Raw genomic sequence first — 10,474 nt, 5'->3', positions numbered from 1 at the left:
AGACTGAGGCACAGAGAGGCCAGCAGCCCACCTGAGGTCATGCAGCCAGCACCTAGCAGTCCTTTCTTTCCTTCCCTGGACTTTACCTTTCTCCCCAGTGACCACCCTCTTGCTCCCCCCAGTCTCCTGCAACCCACTGTCCCCAAGGAACCCTGGTGCCTTAAAGACCACAGCCTTGACAGTCCTGCTACCTCTTGTACTGCTCCTGCTGTTGGTCACTGCCTGGTACCAGCACTCGGGAAGGAGGTGGTGGAGGGGGACACCCTACCCTGGACAGCAGGAGAGCAGCTATGGGGGGAGGCCTGAGGAGGGTGGCCAGAGGTGCTAGGCACCCCACTGACGCTGACACTGTTGGGATGCAGGTGAACCCCACTGCCAGTCCTCAGGACATGCTGCCCCTATGGCTCCTGGAGCACTGACTTGTCTTGTTGAGTCCTTCAACAAACTGAGGACCCTAGACTTTCTTGGGGGAAAGGGTAGCATGGGGAGCCGTGGGAGGGCTGTGAACAGGGGAGGGGTGGGTCAGCTCTGGATGCAGGAAGACTGTTCTGGAGCCATGCGGGGAGACTAAAGGTCAAAGAGGAGGCTGGGTGAGGGCCCAGGGAGAGAGGATAAGGGGTGAGCCAGCTGAGACCACGAGGATGGAGAGGAGGGGACCGGCAAAGTCAGGGATCGGGGGGGTGGGGCAGGGGGACAGTGCTGGAGACTGACAGTCTTGGAGCGCCTTGGCAGTGGCACAGATGACCCTGGGTCTGGCCTAGTGACTGGACAGTGGGGAAACTAGGAGAAGAGAGAAATTAGGAAAAAACAGTGACCTCAGTGGAGCCCAACCTGTGGGTATGAGGGGTTCCAGAGGAGGTATGTGGATTCATGAGTGTGCAAGCCAGGGGAGAGTGGCCTCCTGGAGCATGAGAGGGGGACTCTTGTGCAAAGCCTTACAGATGTGTAAAGTATCAAGCCTGTTCCAGTTACTTCTGCCCACCTGGGGTGGGTGTGCGTGGGGATCTGAAAAATGCCTCAGGAAAATCTAGGCCTCAAACCCCGGCAAAGGAGCTGGGCCTTCCTGCCCAGGGGAGCAGTAAGCCATAGGAGGCCTGTGATAGGGGAAAGAACCTGAGAACAGGTGTGGGGGCAGAGGCAGGTCGGTTCTGAGGAAGAAGGCAGGCCCCAGGAGGTTCCTGATGGGCCCAGAGGGATCTAGCAAGAAACATTTTGCAGTAATCACTTGTATAATACAAGGTGTAGTTTTAAAAATATGGTGAATGTTTAAATAAAAAAAACATTTATTGCAAAACGAAATAAGTCAGACAGAAAAAGTAGAGAACCATATGGTTTCACTGGTCTGTGGTATAGAAATCGAAAACAACAAAAGAACAAGACAAACAAATGAGAAACAAAAACTCATAGACACAGACAATGGTTTAGTGGTTACCAGAGGGTAAGGGGGTAGTGGGTGGTAGATGAGGGTAAAGGGGATCAAATATATGGTGATGGAAGGAGAACTGACGTTGGGTGGTGAATACACAATGTGATTTATAGATGATGTAATACAGAATTGTATACCTGAAATCTATGTAACTTTACTAACTATTGTCACCCCAATAAAATTAAAACAAAACATCTATTATAGTAAAAGACACATTGCCATTAATCCCCCTCAGTTCAAATAAACTTATCCCATCCTTCTTGCCACTTTCTGAAGCAGTTCTGGAAATCCTCTTTCATGAATTTCTTTAGTTGCGCTGTTGTGGCTGCCTCGATGTCCTGAATCATTTTGACTTTGGGAAAGAGCCAGAAGACTCGCAGTGCCAGATCCGGTGAATAAGGTAGTGAGGACACACTGTAATGTTTATGCTTTACAGAAATTGTCATACCCAAAGCGATGTGTGACACAGAGCATTTTCATGATGGAGGATGAAGTAAAGACACTCACGAAAGAGGACTTCCAGAACTGCTTCAGAAAATGGCAAGAACGATGGGAGAAGTGTGTTTGAGGTAAGAGGGAGTATTTTGTGGGGGATTAATGGCAGTGTGTCTCTTAGTGTAATAAAATTTTTTAAATTTAAATAGTCACCGTATTTTTTTTTTTAAAGATTTTACTGGGAAAGGGGAACAGGACTTTATTGGGGAACAGTGTGTACTTCCAGGCCTTTTTTTCCAAGTCAAGTTGTTGTCCTTTCAATCTTAGTTGTGGAGGGTGCCGTTCAGCTTCAAGTTGTTGTCCTTTCAGTCTTAGCTGTGGAGGGCGCAGCTCAGCTCCAGGTCCAGTTGCCGTTTTCTAGTTGCAGGGGGCACAGCCCACCATCCGTTGGTGGGAGTCAAACTGGCAACCTTGTGGTTGAGAGGACACGCTCCAACCAACTGAGTCATACAGGAGGCAGCTCAGCTCAAGGTGCCTTGTTCAATCTTAGTTGCAGGGGGCAGAGCCCACCATCCTTGTGGGACTCGAGGAGTTGAACCGGCAACCTTGTTGTTGAGAGCCCACTGGCCCATGTGGGAATCGAACCGGCAGCCTTCGGAGTTAGGAGCATGGAGCTCTAACCGCCTGAGCCACCGGGCTGGACTAGTCACTGTATTTTTTATCACACCTCATCTAGCACCTCAGTGACACAGGCCTCATGCTGGGGCTCTCTACAGATTCACTCACTGAATTGAGAAGCTGGTCTCATTATTATCCCCTTTTCGGAGGCTAAAACTAAGGTACAGGAAGTAAATTTGCCAAAAGTCACACAGCTTGTGAAGGACAGACAAGATTTGATTCTAGCCCTTCTGATTCCAGCATCTGTGCCTTTCACAGTCCTGCGTCAGTTTCCATATCTGTCCAAAAGATGCTAGTAATAGCTCTGTATTAGAGTTCTGTCACCAGGTCAAGTGATGAAACCTATGGCGTTTCAGAACGAGTCACTCCAAGTTGTGCCTCTGTGGTATGCAGGCTGTTTTTTACTAAAGGCAACTTCAGCTGAGGGTTCAAGCGAAACTGTTGCCCTCCCTTAACTACCTAGACCTTGAATTAGGGACCTTGCCCATAATAAGACATTATTACAGATAACCTATTTTGTCTTATCTATATGGAAGGACAAATTTCTATTTACTAAACATCTGCTCTTCTTATCCTGCAATGGACCCTTCAGAGTCCCCAAGACACCTTACCTCATCCCAGGCTCAGAATGTCCTATATACCCATTTTCCTTTTATTTCTGTGAACCTCTCATGCAAGTTGGTTCTCTGTCTCACATATGTGGGGTTCATATACATATGTCTATATCAAGTCTGGGTATTTTTTCTTGCTGAACTGTCTCATATTTATTTGATGATTATACCAGCCAAAAGAATATAGAGGGTAGACGAAAACTTTCTGCTTCCCTCACAGACACAAGCATTTCCTTCCTCTTTTCCTGGAAATCACACCAAGTATTTTTAAATATATAAAATGATGAACACAGACTTTGGTGCTGAAAACTTTGAAGAAGGCTTAGCTATGGAAATATACTGACCAAATTACTTCACTGTGAATAGATGGGCTCCGTGGGAACAAAGTTTTAAGTCAATCCAGTCCATCCTTCAATATTTTCAGAGAATGGATAAGAGGGAATAGCCTAATATTACTTACTGATTGAAGAAGGGTTGCAAATGGAAGCTATATGGTGATGCAAATAATTATAAAATGCACAAGCCTTACAAACAGTTTTGGAATTCTCATTCTCATCTGTACAACTGAAACAATGCAGCGAATTTTAAACTAAATAGATATAAAGCCACAAGTCAATATATCACAACTTAATCATCCCCACCCCGTCAACTCTACTCAGCCAGATGTGGGTTTCCCTTCTTCCTTCACGACTGTGTATTTCTATCAATCTGTTTATGTCTCTCTTTCCTCTGTTTCTCCCCACTGTCTTCCTTTCCTGTGTTTCCCTTCTCTCCTCTCCTTCTTCCTTTTTCTCTATTCCATTATCCATACCTGTCCCGAAAACCTCTTGAAACCCTCCTAAATCCTACCCCAATGCTATTCCTGGGCATCAGGGATCTTATTAAATCGGGGAGTGGGGAACTGTCAGCAAGGCGGGGGTTCTGCAGATTCCCAGGCCAGAGAGGAATCCGGGCTTCTACAAGCCGTCAATGGCGAAGCTTGGGGGTGGGGCGCAAAGGGTTTGAATGCATCTCCGAGTCCATTTCCCAAGATTTTAAACGGTGCGGAATGGGAGGGCAGGACAGTGAAGCATTTCCAGAAGGAAAAGAACGCGGGCAGGAATCGTCCAACCACCCGAAGGCGGAAAGACTACAGATGACACGGCCTAAGAAAGCATAGCCGGAAAGGAACTCGGGGACTCTTCACCCCGCAGCGACGTGGTGAGGGTTCGGCAAGTCTCACTGCGACGCCAAGACTCACCGCTGTACGAGATGCGCGTGTGGGGATTTCAACTTCTATAGCGACCCGCAATCTTCAGGTGGTAGGACTGTGGAGTGACACTCAATTTTAAACCAGAACGACCGAGAGACACAAACCCCGAGACCTTGCCCTGCGATAACTGCTTCCGGGTTTGCTAAAAACTGCGCTTGCGTGTTGCTGGGAACGAGGGCCGGGGGCCTGAACTGAGCATTTCTGGCAGTGGGCGGGGCGTGGAAAATAGCCGCACCTGGGCGGTGACCACAGGAAGGTGGGCGGGACTAATGCAGTGGTGAGTTGGGACCGGGCATCCCCGTCCTTAGGCCTCAGGGCGCGTACGTTTTCTGAGTTTGGAACTGGTTGTATTTCTTTCTTGTCCTGTGGAACGGGGATGCTCTCTGGCTATTTCAACTCGATGTTTCAAACAGTTTAGGGTAAAAGCTTAGAGTTGCATGGGCCACTTATGTTGAAAGCTAAGATGCCTACGTTTTAACACGTTAAAAATGAGTTTCGTCAAAACTTTTTGAAGGGTTGGAGAAGCAGTCCTGGGACAGAAGCGAGCTGGGCTCAGTGGCCCGGGAACCGTGACCGCGGTGGGGAGTCGATATGGGGCGATGGTTGGATCAAAGAACGCCTCCTGCAATTAGAATTTAATTGAAGCAATTTAATGAAGCAAGGAGTGCAGTTGTCTGTACAGGGGCTGTAAACTTGCATGTAAAATTCAAAAGTACCTGAGCCATGTGATAATTTAGGTCATCAATCATTCCTTAAAAAACAAAGACGCGATAACTTTAAAAATAGGAGGTCTGGAGCTGCCGGTGGCTCAGGAGGTTGGAGCACCAGGTTCCTAACTCCGAAGGCCTCAGGTTCGAGTCCCACATGGGCCAGTGAGATGCGCCCTCTACAGCTAAGATGGTGAACAAGGGCTCTCCCTGGAGCTGGGCTGCAGTGAGCAGCTGGTGGGTGTGAGCTACCCTGGGCTGCGGTGAGTGGCTGACTGACGACCGACTGCCTGGGGCAGGGGGAGTGCAAGGCTCATAATACCAGCAGGGGCCAGGGAGCTGTGTCCTACACTTATGTGGTGTATGTTTCTATTAAGACACCATATCCACGTAAAAACTTCCAATCTGTAGAGAATTGTTATACAAATTTATTTGAGCCAAACAGAGGATACACCTGGAAGCAAGATCTCAAGACTGAGAAAAAATGCTTCCCCAAAATGACAGTTTGCAGCTTCTTTTATGCGTTTAGAATTAAGGAGGAAAAGTAATAAAGATGACATGAAGGTGGGAGAAAGCAGGGCAGGGATTGGATTACGGGATAGTTAAGATTGTGTGCTCTCTTGAGGGTAGATATACTTTAGAAGAAGGAGTCTGAAAAGAGGCACTTCAAAGGTGTGTTAACCTGATGCACAGAAGCAATGAACAGGGCTTGCTTAAGGCAGACAAGCCTTTTACTAAAGAAGTTAAATGCTTGGCTCTTGACTACCCACCATGACCTGCCCAGTTAGAAATTTGATCAAATCACTCTGTGAGTTTACTTTCTGTAAAACCGCTTTTTCGTTCTCAAGCCACAGTCTATTACAACTTGTTTCAATACGTGCCATTCTTCCTCACCAAACATTCTGATGACCCTCTAAGTCCGTATATTTGTGTCTTTTTCCCCCCATCTCTCTTCTCTTTCTGCTGTCCCTGGAGTGAGGGAGAACATGTATCCACCTTCTGAGGACTTTGCCCCACAGGGTTCTGCTGGAAGAAGGGAGTCCAGAGTCAGAGAACAGTTTTTTAACAGGAAAAGGATGCAGCAAGCGGTCAGTGTCTACATGGACCAACGGTACAAAGGTTGGGGCCCATACATGCCTCAGAGCAATTTTGACACAGACTGTCAGACCACTCCATGAGACAGGAATGGGAGGGCTTATGGCAACAACAAGGAGACAAAAGGGAGGAACTCATAGCGGGAGGTGAAACCAGAGGGAAACTGAGTCCGGGGCGCATGCTGCCTCTGCTGCTCAGCCAATAGACCGACACAGGAGTTGGGCTACAGGTTAAGCATTTATTGTCAGAACACTGGTGATCTGAGAAGGCAGCAGGTTAACACCTTCAAAAACTGCCTTAACATTCTCAGACTGGCGAAAGGTATTTAAGGGAAAATCTGGGCGTTTCTCTAGAGGCTATGTGATGGTTCCAGTGAGTCTGCATGGAGCCTGGAGACTTCCCTCTGGTAACGTTGTTCTCCGGTGGCATCAGCAACCCAGGAACAATGATGGGAGTAGCCTGGAAAGAATGCTAGACCATAGGGATTGTGATCAATAAGCCTAAGGGTATTAATCATACGTTTCAGGGTAATTTTCTAAAACAGGGAACTGGGACAGGGGACATTCCAAGCTCAAGCTGCGGAGGGATGATCTATTGTTAAGCTATAGATCAAGGAACAGTGAGGCCAGGGATGTTGCGAAGCCTCTACTATGGGGGGTCTCAACCAGGCCTTCCTTTAGAGGGACGAGCAGGTTCAGGGATTTTTAGCTTACAGGGTGACTCCCAGAAAACCCGGTGTAGAGAATGGGACCATGAGGATAGCGAAGTGCCATTTCTCTGCATGCTTCTGGATCTGCAGGAAACTGCATGCTTGTGTGTGAAAGGGCGGGGCCTGCTAGGGGTGGGTAAGGGAGAGAGGAGAGTGGGGGTGTGATTGATGTAGGGGCGAGGCCTGTGTGTGTGGGAGCTTTGGCACTTGATTCTGCACCTAAAGGTTTCTTTCTCTATTTATACTCACCACCCAACGATCTGTGGTCTTGTATTTTGGATTCCTTTGAATCTGTCTGGTGTCCTTTGGAGCCAGGCTAGGTAGAGAATTAGAGATACGTGAGCCACTTATATTGCAACTGGAAATGTTTCCTCATTTTTAATTTTTTAATTATTTTCATCTTAAATTTATTGGGGTGACATTGGCTAGTAAAATTATATAGGTTTCAAGTGTACATTTCTATAATACATTATCTATATATCACATTGTGTGTTCACCCGGAAGAGTTAGTTCTCTCCTTCCATCAGCATACGTTTAACCGCCTTTACCTTCTTCTACCACCGCCCTACCCCCTTACCCTCTGGTAACCACTAAACTATTGTTTTTGTGTCTATAAGTTTTTGTTTCTTTGTCTTGTTTGTTGTTTTCAGTTTTATAGGCTACATATGAGTAAAGTCATATGGCTTTTAATGTCTTATTTCGCTTAGCATGATAATCTCAAGATCCATCTATGTTTTTGTCAGTGACAGTATTTCATCTTTTCTTATGGCTGAGTAGTATTCCATTGTATATATGTACCACATTTTCTTTATCCAATCATCTATCGAAGGACACTTTGGTTGTTTCCATTTATTGGCCACTGTGAGTAATGCTGCAGTGAACATAGGGGTACATGTATCTTTATGGATGTTTCCAGATTTTTTGGATAGATACTCAGAAGTGGAATTGTTGGGTCATATGGTAGTCTTATTAATTTTTTGAGGAATCGCCATACTGTTTTCCATAGCAGCACTACCATCGTACATTCCTACAAGCAGAACTTAAGGGTTCCAATTTCTCTGTATCCTCACCAAGTTATTTTTTTTTATACTAGTCATTCTTTTTGGCATGAGGTGCTATCTTGTGGTTTTGTTTTGCATTTCTCTAATGATTTGTTATGTTGAGCATCTTTTGGAGTGCTTATTGGTGGCAACTTTTTGCTAAATATTTGTGCATATATTTTGTGTTTGTTTCTATGAACGAGGTAAATATGCTTCATCTCCCAGTCTTTGCAGGGTGGTCTTACATAGTAGATGTCCTGTAGGGTTCAGTGGCACAGTCTCTCTTGTGACCTGAGTTGGGTGCTCCAGGGGGTATCCTTTGTGGGAGTTGTATGTGTCCTCCTGTTGTAGTTGAGCTTTGATTGCTGTGGACACATTAGTGTATGAGATTTACCCTCAGACTAACTGGCTATGAGGAATGGCTGTGACTACAGCAGATGAGCTGTTGTGTGGGGGCTGACCCCATGCAGTGGGATTCGCTTAACAGGGATTTGGTGCCTGCTGAGTTCACCTTTTGGGTTATGTCATTTGTGGAGCTAATTGGGTGGTGCTCTGGTGTGGTCTGAAGCCAGCCATTGGGTGTGTTGGTTCTGGGACCTTTTGGGAGAGGCTCTGGTGTAGGCTAAGGTCAGCAGCTGCCTGTGCCTGACACAGGGCTACCTGGTAGGAGCTACAAAGTGATCTGCTGTTAGTAGCTGCCTGTGCTGAGCATGGAGGTGTCTGGTAGTGGCTGTGCTGTGAACCGAGGCTGGCTGTCACTAGTGTCAGGCTTGGGGCTGCTTATCAAGAGGTGCAGGGCATGCTGAAAACTGCCACTGCTTGTTTGGTGTTGTGGATTTTAGTAAAGTCAGCATCGTGGGCCAAGGCCAGACACTTGAGAACAACAGACGCTGAATGAGGTTTGGGCTGGTGCACAAGTTGTGTGGGGTGGGGTGGGGTCTCAGGAAATCACTAGGGTGAGGCAAACACTGTTAATGGAGAGCTCAGATTTGGTGCCCATATGTGCCTGCTGGCTGGGTGGTGAAAGGACTCAACATAGAAACAGTGGTAACTGCCAGCACTTTTGTCCTGGAGAGAATTGTCATTCCAGCCCTTGCTCTGCAGCCAAACAATTCAGTTACTTCCCTCATGACCCTGGTGCTGTATCGATAAGTATTATCAATTGCTGTGCACAGACTTAATTTCAAGGCTCGATACGCAAGATACACCACCACAGGCCGGGATGAAGGAGTTAAAGAGTTTTATTACAAAGCTAAAGTAAGTAAGACAAGACAGAGATTAGGGGAATGTATCATCATACCACTAACAAGCAAGGAGGCAATTCATCATACCACCAAGGCCCAGTCAATTAGAGTCGCAGAAGCAGCACCGGCTTTTCATCAGCATGGGCGAAACATCTTACGCAGAAATAGCACCAACCTTTTATCAGCACGGACGAAATATCTTGCAGCAGCAGAGGCGGCCCGGGGAACAACCGTGCCTGCCTCGGTTTTTGTGGGGTTTTGAGGACTTCACTCTCAACAATAGTAAGGAGCTAATAAGCATACATGTCAGCAACACAAGGAACTGGTCTCGGATCTGGCTAGGAGCCGGGGCCAGTCCTTGGTACGAGATTAGATGTATCGGAGCTCGGCCCAGCTGTGCTAAGGTGAAGGCCAGGCTCCTCATCCTGTTGTTTTCTTGGTCCTTGGGAGGGTAGCCAATCCTTCCAAGGCCAAGCATGTATCCCAGCCACTGGGAAAGTTTACATCCCCAAATGTCCCCGGGCAGACCTTCATATATTCTATTCCTTACAGGTGCTTTTCCAGCTGCTGTCTCTTCACCAGAGCTTGGGGTGAATGTGAGCTTGTGAGCTTGTTCTTGGAACGTTTAAGAGGACTCCTGGGTCTACAGCAGCCTCCATTTCACTCACAGTAAATCCCCACTTATTTTCACAGCCAGATTGCGGGGGGTGGGGAGGTGAGAACTACTGTGACTGTCACCGGTGCTCCAGGCTGCCAAGCCCAGTGTGGGGCTGGGAGACCTTGCTCCTCAGGGGGAATCTCCACAGCTGATATATACCTCATGTGGGTGTGGGACCGGCCCGTTTTGAGTCTGTGCCCCTCCTACCAGTCTCAAAGTGGCTTCTGTAATCATTAAAGGAGTTTTGTTCAGTTAGTCTTCAGGTTCTCAAAGGTAACTTGTCTATAGTTTATAATTTTGATGTGGTCATGGGAGGAGGCAGCATAGCATTTACCTACTCTGTCACCTTTGGGTTTTTTGGTTTGTTTGTTTTTTGTTTGTTTGTTTGTTTGGTTAAATATAATCCTCTGGGAGAGATGATAGCAATTTTTGAAAGATTGTGAGGATGATTTCACAACTTTGTAAATGTACTAAGAATCATTGAATTTTATATTTAAAATGAAACAATTTTGTAACATGTAAATTATCTTAATAATTTTTAAAAATTTGGTTTCACTCAGCCTTTCTACAAATCTACTGTATGAATTTAATGTGCCTGTTTCCATAGCTTTTAGATCCA

Source organism: Rhinolophus sinicus, chromosome 8 (assembly GCF_057876585.1).
Source record: "Rhinolophus sinicus isolate RSI-liver-muscle chromosome 8, RSI-T2T, whole genome shotgun sequence".
In the NCBI taxonomy this organism is placed as follows: domain Eukaryota; kingdom Metazoa; phylum Chordata; class Mammalia; order Chiroptera; family Rhinolophidae; genus Rhinolophus; species Rhinolophus sinicus.
The sequence above is the reverse complement of the archived record's forward strand: the minus strand, read 5'-3'. Positions refer to the sequence as shown.